The sequence below is a fragment of the Dermacentor variabilis genome, chromosome 3 (genome assembly GCF_050947875.1).
Source record: "Dermacentor variabilis isolate Ectoservices chromosome 3, ASM5094787v1, whole genome shotgun sequence".
NCBI lineage: Eukaryota > Metazoa > Arthropoda > Arachnida > Ixodida > Ixodidae > Dermacentor > Dermacentor variabilis.
The window spans coordinates 241,144,184-241,168,921 of record NC_134570.1 but is presented as its reverse complement, the minus strand read 5'-3'; positions in this window follow the sequence as shown (position 1 = coordinate 241,168,921).

Here is a 24,738-nt window from a genome sequence, read left to right as displayed (position 1 = left end):
ACCTGCCGTAACTTTGCGGTGAGGAATGCAAGCTGCATACCGCATACTTAAATTATGGCTACAGGCTACAAACCTTGATCAATGTTCTGCACAAGACTGAGCAGGCAAGATGTCATGCTAAGAAACTTGCCACAGACTAGTGGATGAACCACTGCGCGTCATTTGAACGTATAGGTGTCTGTAAACTGTGACAAATTCACGGCTATAACGCGTTGAATGAAATACTGTATTACTATTGAAAACACGCTGCTAGGCACCTGAGAAATTTGAGGAACAAGCTGCAGATGCTTTCCCCGACTAGCTCACAGTGAATGACCGTCACCAGAGTTGCACGCACCTTAATGATCACTTGCCAGAGAAGGAATGGAAAGCCTCTTTACGATGGCAGAACTTGTTACTCTCGAGCATGTCAACACTTAAAGCGCACGTGGAAAAGGTGGAGTCATTTTGCAGATGTTGAGGAATCTCGCCGAAACAAGGAAGCAAGCTCTATTGCTTGGGATCAATGAAATCTGGAATATTGGAATTCCCCACAGAGTGGAAACACTTGGTCATGATGCCACTACCGAAGCCAGGCAAGAAATCCGACACCATAGCCAACTTTTGATCAGTCTCACTCACATTGAAAGTGTGAAAATTAATTGACTGAGTGAATGTGCCTCGCGAGGCTGGGAAAGACAAGGCTATTTGCACCTGTGCCAGATTGGTTTCTGGCGTAAAGTTTACATATGCGACAACAGCCTCTTTCTGCATCAAAGCATCGCCAATACCAGCCGCTTCGGAGGAAAGATATATGGGTTCTTAGTCACAGTCGAACCAAGAAGGATATTGAGCACAGTCTGCATCGAGGAGGTACTGAGGGCCTTTCGTGAAGCCTTCCCAGGCATTAGGGTTGCCAGTGTTGCCAAAGATTCTTATGCAACCAAATGTTTGAAATATGAAGTTGCAGTAAACAGAAAAAGACTTTTACCAACTGCACAGGTGGAAATGCAGGTAAAACCAGGACCAGCACACTTGGTTGCAGGAGTGATTCGCTGATGAGGTAAGAAGGTGACTTAACAGTTGGCGATCAGGTATACCGAATGCAGGTATGTGCAGTATGTATATATACTGTTAGGGCGAACCAGACGAATTTTCTCCAAAGCAATATCAAAAGCTCATTTTTTTCAGGATGCCACTCATGTGCTTTTGCTAAGTGTGGACAGGGTTATATAACTCTGCATAGGCAAAATGATACAGCTAGATACAGCAGCTCAACGTAATATTTTTTGGGGGCTGCGTTCTTGCTCCTTGAACTCATTCAAGTCGCCAACTAAAGCACCAAAGTAGTGGACCACTATCAGAACAAAGGCATGTAGTGTGCCCATCTCAATTCTTGTGCTTATGCGTCTTCTTTCTTACATCAGTAGCTGCTATGGGCTAACTGCCCGGGTTGTTCTGATGTCTACTGGTGTTGTCACTGGAATTCTCAAATTTCTTGCTAGAATATTGCAAATAAAGTTCTCATTGTGCAGCGAGGATTCAACCATACGATCAAAAGTTTGGCAGTCCACACTTCTACATTTCAGCCACTCTGCTGAAGGTACAGTCGTGGTGAATACTGATCCTGGAGAGCACGATCTAGCCAACAGGTGCCATAATTGGCTAACACCTGCTCGATGTCTGCGTACTGTACATAGAGCTGGCATCCACGCCTTTAAGTTCTGACACACCACTGTGCCACTTGTGAAGGCAGTCCTATGTTAAATTTTTTCTTTACATGTAATGACAGTGATTGGGTGCACCTGCCTCCTTATTCGTCTTCTAGTGCTCGGCTTCTCCTTCTCAGATTTACTGGATGGGGCTTTTGGTGTCTTGTTTTCCTCAAGCACAGCGCGAGATCTAGCAATGGATAGCCTAAATATAGATTTGAGAAAACCAAAACGAATTCAGCACTAAGAAGCTAAAGGGTTGTTTTGGTGGAGACCAGTGGCCAAGTACGGATATGAAAGAGGAGGAAGAAAAGTTGAGTCTCCCCACTTCAACACTGAGAGGCACAACTCCCACAAATAAATATGACTCAAACTTATTTTACTTATTTAAAGGAGATTACTGACTTGCATTTGCAAGTGTTCACTTCAAGAAACACCACATGAAGCAAGCTTCCTGCGCATGTTTCACCAGCTACTGCATCATTGTTTCGCATTATGAGTGAAACTAGTTTTCTTTATGCCACAACTTGCCCAATTTTGTGTTTTGCAGTAGGATGTTAGCAGTGCTATTAAGGCACTTAAATACTCGTGAATAGTATTAGAGAAAAAATAAAAGTAAGAAAGCTACTACTTTGCATAGACTATGCATATACCTGGTGCTCTTATGGTAATTTTTCCCCTATCTGCTAAAACATTATAAACAAGAAAAGCTTGTACACAATTATCGTGCAAATTCTGACCACAACTAAACCAGAGGTATCCTTGGTAAGCAAAGTATATTAATTTGGTGACATTTCCCGCGGCCCTGCTATCGGGCTTTCTTCCCTTCCTTTTCAGCTGTGCAGGTTCATTAAGAAGTGACTAGACAGTTTGACAATTTCATTCATTGAAAGACTTAGCAAACATTTTTGGGGCCCTTTTTTCTTGTTTTCAGAGCCTGCACATTGCATATTGTCACGTAGTGGTGACGGCAGTCGCAGGGACGATGAGGACGGACAAAAGTTCCTCGAAAGAAGACTGTTTATTGGGCTGACTTGCGCCCACAATGCCCTGAATTACCAGGCGGCGGCGAGGCGACCAGCGTGCTCGGCGGTCGTCGAACAGAATGCCCGCCGCTGTCGTCGGCGCTCAATTTAAAGCGCGTCTTGGCGCGTCTCAACTGGGCGCGTCATGCGTCGCATGGCGTGGCGGCAGACTCGAAGAGTGAGCAAGCACTGCACAGATTCGCGGCATTACTCACCTCTCAAAGAGGCATCGACCCGATGCATGAAAAGAAATAATGCGACTAGCAACAAATAAAACGAACCGTGCGAAAATAAACACACAGTGTAAAAATGCAGCGTCCTTTAGCGCGTATAATAGGGCTTCAGGCGGACGACATGAACAACTTCTGGTCGTACGTGGCGCCGTTGGGATGCAGTCATGGCGTCAGGGATGACTTCATAATCCAGTTCACCTAGCCGACGAAGAACCTTGTATGGGCCGAAATAGCGGCGCAAAAGCTTTTCACTCAATCCACGGCGCCGAATGGGCGTCCAAACCCAGACTTGGTCTCCGGGCTTGTACTCCGCGTTGCGTCTTCGTAGGTTGTAGCGTCTTGTGTCGGTTCGCTGCTGGTCTTTGATTCGTAATCGGGCAAGCCTTCGAGCTTCTTCTGCGCGTTGTAGGTAAGCGGCGACATCGACGTTATCTTCTTCTGTAACATTGGGTAGCATGGCGTCTAGCGTGGTCATGGCCTCCCTTCCGTGGACGAGCCTAAAAGGCATCATCTGGGTGGTCTCCTGCACTGCGGTGTTGTAGGCGGAGACGACGAATGGCAGGATGACGTTCCAGGTCTTGTATTCGGCATCGACATACATGGCGAGCATATCGGCGATGGTTTTGTTCAGGCGCTCGGTAAGTCCGTTGGTCTGCGGATGGTTTGCAGTTGTCCCCCGGTGGGTGCTTTGGCTGTAACGCAGGATGGCTTGCGTTAGTTCCACCGTGAATGCTGTTCCTCTGTCCGTGATGAGTACATCGGGGGCGCCGTGTTGCAGAAGAATGCATTCCACGAAAAATTTGGCGACTTCTGCTGCTGTTCCGTTCGGTAGGGCTTTTGCCTCGGCGTAGCGAGTCAGGTAGTCGGTCGCTACGATGATCCACTTATTTGCAGACGTTGACGTTGGGAAAGGGCAAAGCAAGTCCATGCCGATCTGCTGAAAGGGTCTTGCGGGGGGTTTAATGGGGTTCAGGAATCCTGCTGGTCGGGTGGGAGGTGTCTTTCGTCGCTGACAATCTCGGCAGGTTTTCACATAATGTGCGACATCGGCAGACTGGCGGGGCCAGTAATATTTTTCTTTAATGCGGTGGAGAGTGCGAGTAAACCCGAGATGCCCCGCTGTCGGCTCATCGTGGGAAGCCTGTAGACCTTCTTCGCGGATACAAGCAGGTACAACAAGGAGGTAGGCTGTTTTGTTCGCTGCGAAGTTCTTCTTCATGAGGACATCGTTCTGTACATAGAAGGAAGAAAGTCCTCGCTTGAATGAGGCAGGGGGCGAAGAAACGTTGCCTTCCAAGTACTCTATGAGGCATTTTAGGTCAGGGTCCGAGCGTTGCTGCTGGGCAAAAGAGCTGGAGCTGATGGGTCCCAAGAAGGCGTCCTCATCGTCGTCCGGTGGCGGTGCATCTACAGGGGCTCGTGAGAGGCAATCGGCGTCAGAGTGTTTGAGTCCGGACTTGTAAACCACGGTGACGTCAAACTCCTGGAGGCGAAGACTCCATCGAGCGAGGAGGCCACAGGGGTCCTTCAAATTGGTAAGCCAGCACAGCGCGTGGTGATCGCTGACCACCTTGAACGGTCGTCCGTACAGGTAGGGGCGGAATTTTGACGTAGCCCAGATGGTGGCAAGGCACTCCCTGTCAGTCGTCGAATAGTTGCCTCGGCCTTGGAAAGGGAGCGGCTAGCGTATGCGATGACGTACTGCAGCCCGTTGCTTTTTTGAACGAGGAAGGCGCCTAGGCCCACACTGCTTGCGTTGGTATGCACCTCAGTATCAGCGTTTTCATCAAGATGCGCGAGGATCGGTGAAGACTAAACGGCGCTGGAGTTCTTTGAAGGCTTCTGCTTGCGGCGCTTCCCATTTAAATGGCACGTTTGCCTTCGTTAGTTGGATCAGGGGCTTGGTGATGCGCGAAAAGTTTTTCACAAATCGTCGGTAATATGCGCGCAGTCCGAGGAATCTGCGCACTGCTTTCTTATCGGCCGGCGGTGGGAACTGTTCAATAGCGGCTGTTTTCTGCGGGTCTGGGCGTACTCCCTCCCTGTTAACGATGTGGCCTAGAAACAGCAGCTCTGCATAAGCAAAGTGGCACTTCTCGGCTTTCAAGGTTAGGCCAGACGACTTGATGGCATCTAGCACTGTCCGAAGTCTTTTGAGGTGTTCTTGAAAGTTCGAGGTGAAGACAACGACGTCATCTAAATATACGAGACAAATTTGCCACTTTAGGCCTGCCAGCACTGTATCCCTCACCCGCTGAAACGTCGCTGGTGCGGAACAGAGACCAAATGGCATCACCTTGAACTCAAAGAGCCCATCAGGAGTGATGAATGCTGTCTTCTCGCGATCTCTTTCGTCGACCTCAATCTGCCAGTAGCCGCTCTTCAGGTCCATCGATGAGAAATACTTGGCGTTGCAGAGCCGGTCCAGTGTGTCGTCGATGCGGGGGAGGGGGTATAAGTCCTTCTTTGCTATGTTATTTAAGCGGCGGTAATCAACGCAGAATCGAAGTGCGCCGTCTTTCTTTATCACTAGAATAACCGGTGCAGCCCATGGGCTGTTTGATGGCTGGATGACGTCGTCGCGAAGCATTTCTTCCACTTGGTTCCGTATGGCTTGTCGTTGTCGCGGCGACACACGGTAGGGGCTTTGACGGAGAGGTCGGGCGTGCTGGTCGGTTATGATGCGATGCTTGGCAATTGGCGTTTGTCGGACCTTTGGCGATAACGAACACTGGCTGTAACTTCGAAGCAGATTGCGGATCTGGTCTTGTCTGTTCCGGGGCAGGGCTAGGTTGATGTCAAAAGTGGGCGAGTTCCCATGGTCAGACGAATCTTCTGCGGATGGGTCGGAGAGGGCGAAGGAATCCCGTACGTCGGATATTTCGACGAAGAAAGCAATCGCCCTTCTTTTGTTAATGTGCCCGTATTCTTCGCTGAAGTTAGTCAACGGTACTTTGGTCTGGCCGTTGCGGAAATGTGCGATGCCTCTTGCGATACCGATTCCTCGGTCTAGAAGCAACTGCGTGTTCCCCTCGATGATGCCTTCAGAGTTAATGGCTTTCATGGCACCTACGGTCACGATAACGCTTGAACGGGCGGGACGTTCACTTCTTTCAGGATGCTCAGGACAAAGTGATCTCCCAGAGTTCTCATCGAAGGGATGGCCTCGTTCCTCCAAAACGTAATCAGCTTGGATCGCAGGTCGATGATCGCCTGATGCTCACTAAGGAAATCCAAGGCCAAGATCACTTCGCGGGAGCATTGCGGTAGCACAACAAAGGTCGCAGGATAGGTGTGTCCTTTGACAGTCACTCGCGCTGTGCATCGTCCTGATGGCGTAATGAGGTGGCCACCTGCGGTGCGAACTTGTGGGCCATCCCAAGCGGTCTTGACTTTCCTCAGCTGCGCAGCGAATGTTCCATTCATCACTGAGTAATCGGCTCCTGTGTCAACTAGAGCAGTGACTTTCCGACCGTCGATAGCCACTTCTAAGTCGGATGTCCTGGCTCTTGCATTGCACGTCCCCCTCGGCGTCGGGTTACGGCTTCGTCGCGTATTCGAGTCGCGGGTGGGGCGTATCGTCGAAGCGTTTCTGGGTGGCGGCGTCGTTTCGAAGGCAGTTCGCGTCGTGGTCGGGGTTGTCATTTTCTGCGGCGTCGGTGCAGCGAGTGGGGCTTCTTCATGCTGCGTAGCGGGTGTAGCGTCTTCATGGAGCGCTGTCGGTGGAGGATCTTCGGCGTTTCGTTCGTGAGCAACCTCACCTCCAGAGTTTGCCCTCTTTAGTTTCCCCTACGGGGACTCGGAGACCTTCCCCGTACCTAGGCTGCGTAGCTGCGGCGTGGCGACGCAAAGCGCGACGTTGACGGCGATGGTGAGCGCGAAAGGCGGTTCGGCGTGTACTCCTCTTGACGCAGGTACTCGCGGATTTCGTGCGGACGTTGGCCGACGCGTGGTCGTGGGACGTCAACGGCAAATCCTCGAAGACCGATACGTCGGTATGGGCAGTGACGAAGAATATGGCCGGCCTCACCGCAATGGAAGCACAACGGCCGGTTGTCGGAAGTCCTCCAGGCGTCGCATTTCCTGGGGCTTGAGCGTTGCTCGTAGGCTGGGCGGGCGGGGGCAGGGAGGCGGTGTCCGGGAACAAGTTGTTCATGTCGGACAGGATGTAGTGGTTGTCGTTGGGGCTGAGGAGTGCATACTACAGCGGCGTACGTCGTGGCCTGGGGTTCTGTGGCCGTCAGGGTGCCAAGTGCCTGTTGCACTTCTTCCCGTACCCCATCCATGAGAGTTGCTGCTTGCGGCTGTGCGGAAGATGGCAGTAATCGGCGTAGCTCCTCGCGAACAATTTCGCGGATCACTTCCCGCAAGTTGTCGCTGGTAGTGGTCGTCGTGTCCGGACGGATTGCACAAACAGAGGAAGGGCGGTTGTACTGCCAAGCCCGGACGTCGAGGGTCTTCTCAATCGTGATGGCTTCTTACATGAATTCCTCGACTGTTTTTTGGCGGCTGGCGGACGAGGCTGCCAAAGAGTTGTTCTTTTACGCCGCGCATTAAAAACTGAACTTTCTTTTCCTCGGTCATCTCGGGGTCGGCGCGGTGAAATAGGCGCTTCATTTCTTCGACGTAACCATGGACAGGCTCATTTGGCAGCTGGATCCTGGACTCGAGGACTCGTTCGGCTCTTTGTTTCCTCATGACGCTGCTGAATACCTTCAATAGTTCCCTCTTGAATAGCTCCCATGTCGTTAGGGACGACTCGTGGTTTTTGTACTACGTGCGTGCGGAGCCCTCCAAGAGAAAAATACCTGTCCAATTTTTGCCGCATCATCCCACTTGTTGAACGATGCCACGCGCTCAAATTGGTCGAATCATTCTTCGGGGTCTTCGCCTAGGGATCCATTGAAGGTTGGCGGCTCCCGCGGCTGCTGCAGTACGATCGGTGTCGACATCTTCGGCGAGGTTGCGGTACTCGTAGCGGCGTCTTTTCGCTTTCTGTTGTGGTCCGGCAAGGTCCCGAACTCAGGATCTTCTCCCTGGAGACGTCGGCTGGCTCGCTGAACTTCTGGCTCGTCCTCGGGCGCGAAGCGCTGAGGGCTGACTTCACGACTTGAAGGACCCGTCCGGAACATGGAAGGCTACCCCGCACCTCCACCAGATGTCACGTAGTGGTGACGGCAGTCGCAGGGACGATGAGGACGGACAAAAGTTCTTCGAAAGAAGGCTGTTTATTGGGCTGACTTGCGCCCACAATGCCCTGAATTACCCGGCGGAGGCGAGGCGACCAACGTGCTCGGCGGTCGTCGAACAGAATGCCCGCCTCTGTCGTCTGCGCTCAATTTAAAGCGCGTCATGGCGCGTCTCAACTGGGCGCGTCTTGCGTTGCGTCGGGGGGCGGCAGACTTGAAGAGTGAGCAAACACTGCACAGATTCGCGGCAATATTAAGGCGTGCTTTCCGTGTTTCTGCCTTTTCTGTGGGTAGGGCATGTTAACATTTTTTACACCATGTCAAGTACGTGGTGTCATAGTGTTCTTGGATGGAGTCTTGCCCTTTCATTCTGTACAATATGATGTCGGTTTTTTCTCTCCAATGCCGTTTTGCATTTGAGTGTGACTGTAGCATTTTGCTAAGTTGTGCCTCTGTCACCCAAGCTTGAAAGATTGCTACCCACTTCTGTGGGCATGACACATCTGACATTTTTTTTTCAAAAGAAAGGAAGTCTGTCACCTATCGCGTGCACTGGTCGTCTGTCTTTTTGAATTACAATTTGTTGCCTATATTTGCTCTTGCATTTCAGATTAGGAAGGGCTATCACAGTTGACATCATTTAACCATATTGCACACAATGTGGGTGACATGTACTTGCAATATATGGCCACCATAAACATAATAAATAGAAGTTAATAATTCAAGAATAGTGCCTTTGCATGGTAGTGCAGCCATGAATTGTGGCTATAAAGTACTAGTGGTGCAGGTAGCACTCATTGTGCAGAATATAGTTCAGCTCTACTACTTTCAAACATAATTATTTTTATCTGGGTTTGTATAGCGCCCGTTCCTGTGAACAACACACATCTGGTGGAAGAGTGGCTTGCACCTGCAGTTGGGCCCAATGAATAGCAAAATTTCTGCCAATTTTCATGTTATTAGCATATTAGTAAAGGCAGCCGTTTTTAAAGCAGCCTGTTTGCCCAGTCTAGAAGCCGCTGCGGGGTGTCAGGATCTCGTACACATATTCAGTTTTGCAGCGGACACAGCATCCGGACTATAGTTTGTCACATGCCATGTCTTTGGGGCAAGTTGAGTTTACTCTCTTGCAAAGGGAGAACCAAGCTTGTTGGATATGAAGTAAACCGTCTGTACACTCAGTGGCCTTCTTCATTTTGTGACATATGTGGTTAAAGCGACCCTTGCTTTATGCATTTCTTGTTTGGCAGCAATCTTTTGCTTTTGAAACACTCAGGATAGCTTTCAGCAATCTGGACAGGAACAACACTAAAAAAACAGCAGATGTTAATTGTTGCACTTATCATGCGAAGCTTCATAAGTATGATGAGGGCGTAAATAAATGAGTGCGTTCCTCAAGGCCTTGTAGTACATGTCATCAGTTTGGAGCAACATGATGTGTAGCGCTTTTTTGATCGTTTGGTATAGGTTCAGCAGGTGTGGCCATGGTTGAAATGCAGCGTAAGGTCAAGAAAACAGACCTCTATGAGCAGCACCCTGGTAAAGGAGACGCTGGGAAAGCTGGTGGGAAGCCTGCTGAACATCTGGTTGACCCAGTTGCTGGCGTCATCAGGCAAAGTATGATGGAGAGAAGGAAATCATCAACACATCAGAAGGTTTTTACATATGTGCTAAGGTTCTCAGGCAGGTCACTGCCACAAAACGCCAACAAGTCTTAGTGCGCAGGCTATGCACGACCAGCTACATATGCTTTCTGTTCGGACAACGAACTGCTCATTGTAACGAGGATGAAGTGAACAAAAAACAGTTCCATTAGTCTTGTTTTACAGGCCGCCATTGGAATATGAACCTGGCAACGTTTAACACTAGAACGTTATCTAGTGAATGCGAGTCTAGCAGTCCTATTGGAGGAATTAGAGGGCAGTAAATGGGATATAATAGGGCTCAGTGAAGTTAGGAGGCCAAAAGAAGCATATACAGTGCTAAAAAAAAAGCGGCCACGTCCTGTGCTACCGGGGCCTAGCGAAGAGACGAGAACTAGGAGTCGGATTCCTGATTAATAAGAATATAGCTAGTAACATACAGGAATTCTATAGCATTAACGAGAGGGTGGCAGGTCTTGTTGTGAAACTTAATAAGAGGTACAAAATGAAGGTTGTACAGGTCTACGCCCCTACACCCAGTCAGGATGACCAGGAAGTCGGAAGTTTCTATGAAGACGTGGAATCGGCGATGGGTAGAGTGAAAACAAAATACACCATATTGATGGGCGACTTCAATGCCAAGGTAGGCAAGAAGCATGCTGGAGATAAGGCAGTGGGGGAACATGGCATAGGCACTAGGAATAGAAGGGGAGAGTTATTAGTAGAGTTTGCGGAACAGAATAATATGCGGATAATGAATACCTTCTTCCGCAAGCGAGATAGCCGAAAGTGGACGTGGAGGAGACCGAACGACGAGACTAGAAATGAAATAGACTTCATACTCTGTGCTAACCCATGCATCATACAAGATGTGGACGTGCTCAGCAAGGTGCGCTGCAGTGACCATAGGATGGTAAGAACTCGAATTAGCCTAGACCTGAGGAGGGAACGGAAGAAACTTGTACATAAGAAGCCGATCAATGAGTTAGCGGTAAGAGGGAAAATAGAGGAATTCCAGATCAAGCTACAGAACGGGTATTCGGCTTTGACTCAGGAAGAGGACCTTAGTGTTGAAGCAATGAACGACAATCTTGTGGGCATCATTAAGGAGTGTGCCATAGAAGTCGGTGGTAACTCCGTTAGACAGGATACCAGTAAGCTATCGCAGGAGACGAAAGATCTGATCAAGAAACGCCAATGTATGAAAGCCTCTAACCCTACAGCTAGAATAGAACTGGCAGAACTTTCGAAGTTAATCAACAAGCGTAAGACAGCTGACATAAGGAAGTATAATTTGGATAGAATTGAACATACTCTCAGGAACGGAGGAAGCCTAAAAGCAGTGAAGAAGAAACTAGGAATTGGCAAGAACCAAATGTATGCGTTAAGCGACAAAGCAGGCAATATCATTACTAATATGGATGAGATAGTTCAAGTGGCTGAGGACTTCTATAGAGATTTATACAGTACCAGTGGCACCCACGACGATAACGGAAGAGAGAATAGTCTAGAGGAATTCGAAATCCCACAGGTAACGCCGGAAGAAGTAAAGAAAGCCTTGGGAGCTATGCAAAGGGGGAAGGCAGCTGGGGAGGATCAGGTAACAGCAGATTTGCTGAGGGATGGTGGGCAGATTGTTCTAGAGAAACTGGCCACCCTGTATTCACAATGCCTCAAGACTTCGAGCGTACCGGAATCTTGGAAAAACGCTAACATAATCCTAATCCTTAAGAAAGGAGACGCCAAAGACTTGAAAAATTATAGACCGATCAGCTTACTGTCCGTTCCCTACAAAGTGTTTACTAAGATAATTGCAAATAAAATCAGGAACACCTTAGACTTCCGTCAACCGAAGGACCAGGCAGGATTCCGGAAAGGCTACTCAACAATAGACCATATTCACACTATCAATCAGGTGATAGAAAAATGTGCGGAATATAACCAACCTTTATATATAGCTTTCATTGATTACGAGAAAGCGTTTGATTCAGTCGAAACCTCAGCAGTCATGGAGGCATTGCGGAATCAGGGTGTAGACGAGCCGTATGTAAAAATACTGAAAGATATCTATAGCGGCTCCACAGCCACAGTAGTCCTCCGTAAAGAAAGCAACAAAATCCCAATAAAGAAAGACATCAGGCAGGGAGATACGATCTCTCCAATGCTATTCACAGCGTGTTTACTGGAGGTATTCAGAGACCTGGATTGGGAAGAACTGGGGATAAGCGTTAATGGAGAATACCTTAGTAACTTGCGATTCGCTGATGATATTGCCTTGCTTAGTAACTCAGGGGACCAACTGCAATGCATGCTCACTGACCTGGAGAGGCAAAGCCGAAAGATGGGTCTAAAAATTAATCTGCAGAAGACTAAAGTAATATTTAACAGTCTAGGAAGAGAACAGCAGTTTACGATAGGTAGTGAGGCACTGGAAGTGGTAAGGGAATACATCTACTTAGGACAGGTAGTGACTGCAGATCCGGATCATGAGACTGAAATAATCAGAAGAATAAGAATGGGCTGGGGTGCGTTTGGCAGGCATTCTGAAATCATGAACAGCAGATTGCCATTATCCCTCAAGAGAAAAGTTTATAACAGCTGTGTGTTACCAGTACTCACGTACGGGGCAGAAACCTGGAGGCTTACAAAAAGGGTTCTACTTAAATTGAGGACGACGCAACGAGCTATGGAAAGAAAAATGATATGTGTAACGTTAAGGGATAAGAAAAGGGCAGATTGGGTGAGGGAACAAACGCGAGTTAATGATATCTTAGTTGAAATCAAGAAAGAAAAATGGGCTTGGGCAGGACATGTAATGAGGAGGGAAGATAACCGATGGTCGTTAAGAGTTCCGGAATGGATTCCAAGCGAAGGGAAGCGTAGCAGAGGGCGGGAAAAAGTTAGGTGGGCGGATGAGATTAAGAAGTTTGCAGGGACAACATGGCCACAATTAGTGCATTACCGGGGTGGTTGGAGAAGTAGGGGAGAGGCCTTTGCCCTGCAGTGGGCGTAACTAGGCTGATGATGATGATGACTGATATCAACAGTGTTTTGTAAATGTGCATCGCCATACTCCCCAATGCCTTCTTGGGTGACATCAGCAAGGACCAGCTTGAGGGAAGGGGTTATAGACGTCTTTACAAGCTAAAATGCATACATGCATGGAGAGCACATTGCGTACAAAAAGTAGGCACTTCACAGGGGCAATGGAGAAGGAACAGATTATTGACAGTGGGCAAATACAAGCTTCTCTGCTACTAAACACCAAGCACTGTTGCCATGTAACGGCCTCTGAAACAATCCCTCTCAAAGAGGAAATCATTTTTGTATAACCATAAAGAGGACAGACAGGCAAAGCTCCTTCAGCAATGCTGCCAGCTCCACAGGCTCACTTTGCACACCCCGAATGCGTCTTTCTTAGACATTGCTGGGTGCAAGCATTCCACTTTTCAAAAGTTGTCGCTGAGAGCGCTGTTGGTTTGGTGGCAATACAGTTCAGAAACAATTGCAACAAACGTCTCTTCCTGCATGTTTGGTCTGGAGCCTCACGGTGCTCATGAACTGACACCATGCTCCATTCACAAGCAAGGTGACTGGATGCCTCGAAGCCCTTGTTCGTTTATCACACTGTTATGTTAGTAATAACCATGAGAACTGAAACCAACAAGCTCAAGTTTGGCACTCGCGTGGTTACTGTGGAGGATCCATAATAAAAAGCACGCAAAAAGAAAACTCAAGGGAAAGGATAAAGCCCCATTTCACAGTATTGCTGCAGCCCACCCCCTTCTTTTATTTTGTCTGGTAGTGCTACATAGAAATCATAGGTGATGTTTCCAATCAGTGTCCGAATTTATATACACTTCGTGCTGCCTCAAAGAGGCTCGAAACACTGCAATGGAAGCTTCCAGTAGAAAAGGTGCCTGGAAGAAAAAAAGTGTGCTGCAATCACCTTGGCAACATCTTGTCCCCTTAATAAAAATTGTGCTTCTATATCAACTTCAGCCCTCCAGTTTAGAGTAATGCCGCAGTGCACTTATGAACAACGAATCAGTTCTCAAAGAGCATGTGCAGTCCAGCCAAAACATGGGCATGAATCCGAATTGTGCTACTGCATTGAAGGTGAATAATGTGTTCCATATTGGCGAACGTGCTTTAGTAAGCTTCCCTGCAATATGAATTTGTAATGTACAAAGAATTGTCAATGAAGCTTACCGCAAGCACAGATGCACTTGCAAATTATATCACAATTAAAAATAATGAGCATGGTGTAAACCTATGTGCCCTTTCCACTCCTAGTATGCTTTACTGCACGATGCTTATTTCCACCCTTGTATTGCGGTGTAGCAAGCTGCAAAAGAAACATTCCGTAAATGGGCTTTTTAGGATTACCTTTCTCGCAGTACACCAATGTCTCGCGGTGAAGCCTAAGCAATGTATTGCGGTGAAGCACGTTAAAAGTAGGAAGGGGCCACTGTCAGTGGACATAATAAGAGTTATTTAATTATACACTCGTGCGCCCGCCGCCTCTCAGGTCGCCTAAGTGGACATACAATGCTGGGTGATAGCGGCCCCATCCCACTTTTAGTATGCTTCACCGCGTAACTAAAATGTACTGCGGCGAAGAAGCAGTACATTTGGATTGAGTGAATAAACAAATGGTTTTTACAACAGTACTGAAATAAATGCGCAACATGCGTCCGTCTACCACACGGAAGAGCGTCGTAACAAAATGCAGTTGATTCACACGAGCCGTGTATCCTACTTATCAGTGGTAAAGGGTACTATGGGGTAATTCAAAACTTCAGACACATAGAAATATGTTTATATGTTTACGTTCGTACTCCTTGCGTAATAAGACTGTCAGGACTTTCACAATAGAAAGCAGTTTACAACATACAAACGCAAAGAACACAGACATATGCCTTGTTTTCAACTCGGTCGTCATGCAAATTACATATAGCACGGAAAAACGTGCACATGCTGTGTGTTAGCATCGTAAACTTCATACTAGGCAAGTAGCACACTACAATGGCGCGACAGCCGCTAATAAGACCAAAACTGGAGCATATATCTGTGAACGCGCAAATGGAGCCCCTAAGCTTCTCTGCTCCTCCACCAAGCCCGCTACCCGGCTGCACCACTCGTTTCAAGCACAGCCCACCAAACACAGATTCAGTGCTGAACAGTGAGCGGTCGACGCAGTCGCATTTACATGACTTGTAGCGAGCAGCACATCCCCCGATGTCCGTTAAGCAAAGTCAGACACGGCGACGCTACATGGCGGTTCGCAGAACTTCGCTACCGAGGCGCTACGCCACTAGGCCACTTCGACATTTCAATTGTAACCACGGCCGAGTTCTCAAAGAAGTACGGGTCACACACCGCAGATTCTGTACTGCCAAAGCTCACCGAGGCCAAGGCAGCACTGCCGCACCACGACTACTCACGGCTTTCCGCCAAGTAACACAGAACCTACAACCAACACACAAGCAACGCAAGCACAATCGCATGAGTAACGTTGAACAACGCGCGGTCCGCGCGGGCCAGAGAACGATCACGCCGAGGACAAACACGCCACCGCGTCGCTCGGCGCCAACACCGCGCCTTCTCAAAAATAGAGGTTTGTCCCGAGCATCCAAACAGTTATATGTTGTCAACTTGGCTAAATCCAAAAAGGTATATATTCTCGTACTCCAAAAAACTTATGTCTATAGCCTGGGCCAGATCAGCCACTTTGGCAGGATTTTTCGCACCAGGTCTTTCTGGAGTTAGGGCGATTCGGGCAGCCAGCATTTTGATGCCGCATTTCGACAGCCTTGTTCTTCGTCATGCCATGCCAGGGATGCCGAGGGCCGTATCTTGTAGGTGGATCTTGATTGTGGCATTCGAATTGCTAATGTTTATGCTCTAAACAATTATAGAGATCCGAGAGAGTTTTTTTGCTGTATTAAAGCTTTACTTGGTAGGTCCCTCTTGGCTAATTCTTGTAGGCGACTCAACTGTGTGTTAGAACAGGTTGATCGCGTCTCCCGTGGAGGGACTCCATTAGTTAAAGATATGCATGGAAATGTTGTACTGCGAGAGCTTGTCGATGGGCTGGGAGTGGTCGATGCTTGGCGCGTGCTTCATGCTGGACAGACAGGAATGACTTGGACCGGAAGCGGCCTGCAGAACCACATCAAGCGTTTATAGATCTCGTCGTCACTAGCTTCCAGTATGCATTCTTCTTGGTTAATTCCTTCTGCTCTTAACGACGCCAGCTTCTAATTTTGCGGTTTGCCGATTCTAACATAGTCTCGTAAAGGAAGAGACCGTGGCGCCTAAGTCCACGTCTCCTAAAATACAGGCATGCAGCCACAGAGGTATCATCCATTCTCTTTCCATCGCTGCGCAACAAAGAGAATCCAGATGGCACAGAATGGGATCACGTGAAGGTCAGAGTGCGTGAATGCTTCAGGTCTTGGGGCAAGCGTCGAGGGCGCGAGGAGCATGAGGATATTAAAATCGTCTCCGACGCGATCCTCCTGCTCTCGAGGCCACTATCCGGTGGGCCTGGTGTTTCTCCTGCGCTGGTCTCACTCCGAAAGGAACTTCGAATTCTCCTGCAGCGACGATGGAATGTCTTGAGAGCCACAACCCGAGCCGAGCAGTTGGAAATGGAAGCGTGGTGCGGCAGAAACGTCCTACGAAGGCATCTTTCAAGGAAGAGCCCAGTAGATGCAAGGGATGGTAGCATAGTCGACTCACCAGAAGGACTTCTTGCACTGGCGAGGCAGTTTTACATGACCTTGTATGCCTCTCCAGTTGCCTCTCCAGCTGTCTTTCCTTTTGCTTCACCAGCTGAGCAGCCGCAAGTATGGGACTCAGCCATAGGTGAGGACGAGCTATTTTCGGCTTTGAAGTCTATGAAGCATAATCGCAGTCCAGGATACGATGGTCTGACAGTCGAATTCTATATAAAGTTTTGGACACTGTTAGGGAAGCCGTTCACATCACTAGTGAACAGGCTACTCGGTCAAGGGACTTTGTGAGCGTCGCAACGAGAGGGGCTAATCACTCTATTTTGTAAGGACGAGTCGAGAAGCTCCGATCTGAGAGCATGGCGTCCAACCACACTCCTGAACTGTGATTATAAGCTCATAGGAAAGTGTTTGTGTATGCGACAAACGCCAGTGCTGAAAACTGTTTTGGGTTCATACCAGGCATGTTGTGTCCAGGGGCGCTCCACTCAGCTTCACGGTTTAGCAGAGAGGGACAGTCTCCGCTGGGCAAATACCAGGAGACTTCCAAGCATTGTTTCCTCCTTCGATCAGGCGAAGGCTTTCGACATCATTAGCCCGAGCTACCTTTTGCGTGTACTGGAAAAGGCTTGTTTAAGTGTAGGTTTTCCGCAGATGGTCCAAGCTTTGTATTCTCGACCGACTTCTGCTGTTCTCATACGGGACCACGTCTCGGAGGCGTTCATTGTGGGACAGTGTGTACGCCAGGGGGACTCTCTCTCACCTGCCCTCTACGTGCTCGCTTTTGAACCGCTTCTGCACAGGTTCGCCTATGACAGTAGGATTGGCAGGTTCCTCCTCCCACCAGGTTCTTCTAGGGTTTCACTCTTTGCCTATGCGGATGATTTGTCCATTGTCGTCCCGGACGAGGTATCAGCCTGCAGCGTCTTGGAGGTCATGGAAAGTTACTGCGAGGCGAGCGGTTCAAGGTTGAATAGGTCGAAAAGTGCAGCCACGTAACTGAACTCCACTCCGCCCAGTCTACAGCCCGTTCATGATCTTCACGTGAAAACGCCGCTGTGCATTCTAAGTTTCCAATTCGAACTAGACGGTGTCTTTGCTGAATACTGCCAACTCGCTAAGGAGAAGTTTGAAACCAGTATTCAGGAATTCAGCGCGTTGTCATGCCCACTGACTGCTCGAGCGACAATTCTTCACTCACTTCTGTTTTCCTTCCTGACGTATGTGGCGTGTGTGTCTCCTGTTCCAACCCGAACCAAGCTTATTCTGGAGAGGGTCCTCTTTCGCTTCCTCTGGAACGGGACTGCTGGTCGTGTAGCTAGGCAGGTTCTCAAGTTGACCAGGGATAAGGGAGGACTCGGAATTCCCGACCTAGGCATCGTGGCTACTGCATTAGACGCCAGGTGGAACCAGGTCGCTCTTGACTCGGATATGCTCCTAACTAGAAGCTTAACTTCGTTTTTTCTTAGCACCCGACTCTGCTTGCTTTCGCAGAGCACATTTTCCCACTGTGTGTCTCGCTCAGGTTGCCCGTCCATCATATACGCGGCGGCTGCCATTCTCTGGTAAGCCTCCGTAAGGTTCAACCCGGCATCGACGTAGTTTCAACTCCAATCCAAGAACTAGTCGTTATTCTAACCCCAGGTCTCCCCCCGCATTGCCAAAGGTACAATCTGTCCATCCACAGACGGAACTGGAAGCTCATTACGGTCAGATTCTTTGACGCTAGGGGAGCTACTTTCATGCACCACCTGGCGCGAAGGTTTTTGCCGTTGAGTGACAGGTCCTTCACAGCCGTACCGGCTCGTGTAGTGTGCCCCTTTGGTGGCGGTCGTGCGGACTCGGTTCATATCTTTACGCAGTGTTTACTTCCTGCTGCTCTTCTCCAAAGGATTGCTAGTCTCTTTAAGTTCCCAGGTGTTCCATATCAGACGGTTCGTACCAGTTCGTGCTTCTCGCCGAGTGCCCATACCGTGCCAGAAGGAGAGGTCGTGACTTTTTTCAGCTTGCGACAAAGATTTTAGTGGATGACGGAAACGACGGGCCCGGTATCAGTCGGTGCGTAGGTCGCATCAGTCATGGTGACGGTGGGCAACGTACGATTGCGGGGCTCCAGGATGACTTGAGCGATTCCAGCAATCTCCACCAAATGTAATGATGTTTAACTGAAGGCGAGAAACAGCAGGTAGACAGCAGCCTAGCAGCAGCGAACAGCCCGAGCTCTCCTGCCGATCAAAGCAGTGCTCGTCATCGTCGTCTCCGAGCTGCTATCGGAAACACGAGGTGCGTCATGCTTCATTACAAAATTAACAAGCATGGTGCCATGCGCGCAAACAAAAATGAGCACATCTCACTCGATGACCGCACAAACTCGCTGTCAAAATACTGACGTATGGAAACGCTGCAGCAGCAGCGAGCGAAGTAACCTTCGCTTCTAGGCTAAGTGACCGCGGAGAACACAGCCTGCACAAAGCTACGACCCGCCGACGCACCTAGACTTTGCCCCCGACGCAAATCTCTCTGAAGATACGACCGCGGGACCACGCGCAGCAGCCACGTGCGCGTGGAACACTGCCCCCTCCGTCCCCAGGTGGAACGCCTCCTTTATTAATGAAGAAGGCGTCGCTCAATCTCGCCTGCGCGAATGAGACGAAAGCAGAGAGGAAGTGCGCCGCCTTCTGTAGCGCGCGAAGCACCCAACGTTGCCAGGCACTGAGAGAGTGATTGTGATTGTGAAGAGGAAGAGTGCCTGCCTCTTCCTCTACACAATCACACACTCTCTCTCCGTGTGCACACGAAGAGCAACTGACAACCTGACTGCATTATCCGGAACTAGTAAGTATGTAAGTTAGTTCATCATCATTATCAGCCTGGCTACGCCCACTGCAGGGCAAAGGCCTCTCCCATACTTCTCCAGCTACCCCGGTCACGTGCTAATTGTGGCCACGTTGTCCCTGCAAACTTCTTGATCTCATCCGCCCACCTAACTTTCTGACGCCCCCTGCTACGCCTCCCTTCTCTTGGAATCCAGTCCGGAACCCTTAATGACCGTCGGTTATCTTCCCTCCTCATGCTCCGCCCATGCCCATTTCTTTTCCTTGATTTCAACTAAGATCACATTAACTCGTGTTTGTTCCCTCACCCAAACTGCTCTCGTCTTATCCCTTAACGTTACATCCATCATTCTTCTTTCCATTGTTCGTTGCGTCGTCGTCAATTTAAGTAGAACCTTTTTCCTAGGACTCCAGGTTTCTGCGCCCTTGGTGAGTACTGGTAAGACACAGCTATTATGCACTTTTCTCTTGAGGGATTATGGCAACCTGCTGTTCATGATCATGACGTTCATGAGTTAGTTAGTTAGTTAGTTAATTAATAAGTAAGTGAGTGAGTAAAGTAAGTGCGGGTTCCTATTTCTCTTTAACACCGGGCAGGCGCTCAAAGCACCACAGGAAAAAGAGTAATTGGTTCATAATGCAAAAAAGGAGTAAGGCGTGCAGACACGACACAAGACAACAATACGGCACTCCTGCCCTCACTTCCACCGATGCACCGTCTTACCCTTTCTCATTTATGATCATAGGATATAGGTAATGCCAGATTATGATGCCAGAACATAGCTGGTAACATACAGGAATTCTATAGCATTAACGAAAGGGTGGCAGGTCTTGTGGTAAAACTTAATAAGAGGTACAAAATGAAGGTTGTACAGGTCTACGCCCCTACATCCAGTCATGATGACCAGGAAGTCGAAAGCTTCTATAAAGACGTGGAATCGGGGATGGGTAAAGTCAAAACAAAATACAGTATACTGATGGGCGACTTCAATGCCAAGGTAGGCAAGAAGCAGGCTGGAGACAAGGCAGTGGGGGAATATGGCAGGGGAGAGTTATTAGTAGAGTTTGCGGAACAGAATAATATGCGGATAATGGATACCTTCTTCGGCAAGCGAGATAGCCGAAAGTGGACGTGGAGGAGCCCGAACGACGAGACTAGAAATGAAATAGACTTCATACTCTGCGCTAACTCAGGCATCATACAAGATGTGGACGTGCTCAGCAAGGTGCGCTGCAGTGACCATAGGATGGTAAGAACTCGAATTAGCCTAGACCTGAGGAGGGAACGGAAGAAACTGGTACATAAGAAGCCGATCAATGAGTTAGCGGTAAGAGGGAAAATACAGGAGTTCCAGATCAAGCTACAGAACAGGTATTCGGCTTTGACTCGGGAAGAGGACCTTAGTGTTGAAGCAATGAACGACAATCTTGTGGGCATCATTAAGGAGTGTGCCATAGAAGTCGGTGGTAACTCCGTTAGACAGGATACCAGTAAGCTATCGCAGGAGACGAAAGATCTGATCAAGAAACGCCAATGTATGAAAGCCTCTAACCCTACAGCTAGAATAGAACTGGCAGAACTTTCGAAGTTAATCAACAAGCGTAAGACAGCTGACATAAGGAAGTATAATATGGATAGAATTGAACATGCTCTCAGGAACGGAGGAAGCCTAAAAGCAGTGAAGAAGAAACTAGGAATTGGCAAGAATCAAATGTATGCGTTAAGCGACAAAGCAGGCAATATCATTACTAATATGGATGAGATAGTTCAAGTGGCTGAGGACTTCTATAGAGATTTATACAGTACCAGTGGCACCCACGACGATAATGAAAGAGAGAATAGTCTACTGGAATTTGAAATCCCACAGGTAACACCGGAAGAAGTAAAGAAAGCCTTGGGAGCTATGCAAAGGGGGAAGGCAGCTGGAGAGGATCAGGTAACAGCAGATTTGTTGAAGGATGGTGGGCAGATAGTTCTAGAGAAACTGGCCACCCTGTATACGAAATGCCTCATGACTTCGAGCGTACCGGAATCTTGGAAAAACGCTAACATAATCCTAATCCACAAGAAAGGGGACGCCAAAGACCTGAGAAATTATAGACCGATCAGTTTACTATCCGTTGCCTACAAAGTATTTACTAAGGTAATTGCAAATAGAATCAGGAACACCTTAGACTTCCGTCAACCAAAGGACCAGGCAGGATTCCGTAAAGGCTACTCAACAATAGACCATATTCACACTATCAATCAGGTGATAGAAAAATGTGCGGAATATAACCAACCTTTATATATTGCTTTCATTGATTACGAGAAAGCGTTTGATTCAGTCGAAACCTCAGCAGTCATGGAGGCATTGCGGAATCAGGGTGTAGACGAGCCGTATGAAAAAATACTGAAAGACATCTATAGCGGCTCCATAGCCACCGTAGTCCTCCATAAAGAAAGCAACAAAATCCCAATAAAGAAAGGCGTCAGGCAGGGAGATACGATATCTCCGATGCTATTCACAGCGTGTTTACAGGAGGTATTCAGAGACCTGGATTGGGAAGAATTGGGGATAAGAGTTAATGGAGAATACCTTAGTAACTTGCGATTCGCTGATGATATTGCCTTGCTTAGTAACTCAGGGGACCAACTGCAATGCATGCTCACTGACCTAGAGAGGCAAAGCCGAAGGGTGGGTCTAAAAATTAATCTGCAGAAAACTAAAGTAATGTTTAACAGTCTCGGAAGGGAACCGCAGTTTTCAATAGGTAGTGAGGCGTTGGAAGTGGTAAGGGAATACATCTACTTAGGACAGGTAGTGACTGCGGATCCGGATCATGAGACTGAAATAATCAGAAGAATAAGAATGGGATGGGGTGCGTTTGGCAGGCATTCTCAGATCATGAACAGCAGGTTGCCATTATGCCTCAAGAGAAAAGTGTATGATAGCTGTGTCTTACCAGTACTCACCTACGTGGCAGAAACCTGGAGGCTTACGAAAAGGGTTCTACTCAAATTGAGGACGACGCAACGAGCTATGGAAAGAAGAATGATAGGTGTAACGTTAAGGGATAAGAAAAGAGCAGATTGGGTGAGGGAACAAACGCGAGTTAATGATATCTTAGTTGAAATCAAGAAAAAGAAATGGACATGGGCAGGACACGTAATGAGGAGGGAAGATAACCGATGGTCATTAAGAGTTACGGAATGGATTCCAAGGGAAGGAAAGCGTAGCAGAGGGCGGCAGAAAGTTGGGTGGGCGGATGAAATTAAGAAGTTTGCAGGGACAACATAGCCACAATTAGCACATGACCGGGGTAGTTGGAGAAGTATGGGAGAGGCCTTTGCCCTGCAGTGGGCATAACCAGGCTGATGATGATGATGATGAATGCCAGATTTGAGAATCTGGAAACGCAAGAATGTGCTCATCTCTGAGCTAACCCGCTTTTTTTCGTTCGCGAAATGGCCCCGCATTAAAATGAACTCGGTACTGCAAAAGTAGCAGTTCTTGCTTTCGTTTAAGTAAAGTGCTAACGCCTGGAGACTCACTCATTGTCTCCTTCAGCAAGGTATACGCGAAAATATTCCTGTGGTACTATCGTATGGTGCCTTGACACGGGGCTATAGCCATATCCTCCTGAGTTCCGGCTATGGGGCGTTTGTCCAATATATTGGGCATCAAATACTCCACCACTACCCAGGCTGCACCATGTTTTAGCCCGTAAAACCGAATTGCCCAATACTTTAGACACCTACTAGCGCCACCTATGAACTTTTGCAGAAAATGCATTAGTAGTTTGGCAACCAGGGGTGCTTGCAATGGCAGCATTCATCAGCACGGCTTTCTACGGCGACCGCCGAAAAAGTGTGTTCTATTTCTCATACTTTATCGCTCGTTCTTTTTCTGTGGTGAACTTTTGATTAATAAACAGATTTTGCACTTTTGAAGTCATTTTTAATATTAAATTTGCCCTTTGCTACTGCATACCCACTACCTCAAAAATGACCGGGTAGAGTTTCAGTGTCCAATATATTGGACATCATGATGTGCTAAAACAGCCGATAATTATGAAAAATATTCACTTTTCGTCTCTGTAACGTAAACATCAATTTCTGAAAAGCTCGCAAAAATCTGTGAACTTCTATACACCTCGGAACTCAGGAGGATGTGGACGTTTCTTGCACTGTGCTTGATTTTTAATGTAAAGCAAGAGGCTCACCGTGCTCATTTCTTGTAGATTCTCTGTTCGCGTAATATTCTTGTTTGTCGGCTCTTGGTGTTCTCCTCTCAGAATACCTGTTTTGTTTTCTCACAGTTTAGTTGGCGTTGAAGCGAGAGGCAGCACGACGGTCAATTCGCTCGCTGCTGCGGATCCTGTCTTGAAAGCGATCGTCTTACACGACGCAGGGACGGGCGGACGTTTTTCCTTCTTGGGTGGGCATAGAAATGCTGAGGCATTTCAAAGGGGGTCACAAGATTCAAAAATAACCCAACAGTGTTTTTGTCAACCATCTTGCTCGAACTTAATAATTATTCCATTATACTTGACTAGCTAATTAGTCTGAAATAATTACCTAATTTATTAAATATTCGCATAATTGCGTATGTGTCAATGCTATATTGTGCGTCTCATTTAAAGACACAAGTTTCCAAGAAGTTTCCAGGTCGTTACGTTTTCCGTTTTTGAATGTTGCGCCGAAAAACACAACAAAAATACAATATGAACGCGGGCCTGCGGGCCTGGCGCTTAGAATTGATTTCAAAGAACAAACATACCTAAACGGCCGACTTGATGACCATTTAAAAGTGACAAGGCGGCGGTGTAAAAGCAGAAACCATCCAAGGTGATTTTGCAGCGTAAGCTTTTATGAGCTCATTCCGAAGCCGTTCGGGTGTCTGCCGCCACCGCCACTGTCCGTCTTACCTTACCGAGCCGGTTACACTGCTTCCAGCGGAATTCTATTTTGTAACCACAAATAATACTTACTTTTTGTACAGCCAGACGCGGACGTGGCCGCGTGGCGTGGCGCTTCCTGCAGATGGTCTATTTGAGCGAAGCGTGCGAGAAGAGCGCCACAGATGGCGGTTCCCTCGTTTGTGGATGCGAGAGCAGGAAACTGGGGCTGCCTCGACTCAAGATTGAGGGAGGGGTCCAGATAACCGGGCATACCACGTAGATCCGTGGCTACTCTTCAAATGTTGCTTATTTGGGTTTGTTCGCAGCTAAATGAAACTAAACTAGCCTGATTTAACTAAGGAATAGCTAAATTAGCAGCGCTGGTGGTAACGTCGCGACTCTCCGCGCTTGTCTCTTCGTCAAACGGAGACTTTTCCTTGTAGCTCCGTGTGTACATGGGGCATCCCTAGTTGCCAAGCAAGAACTAAATTCGGGGGTT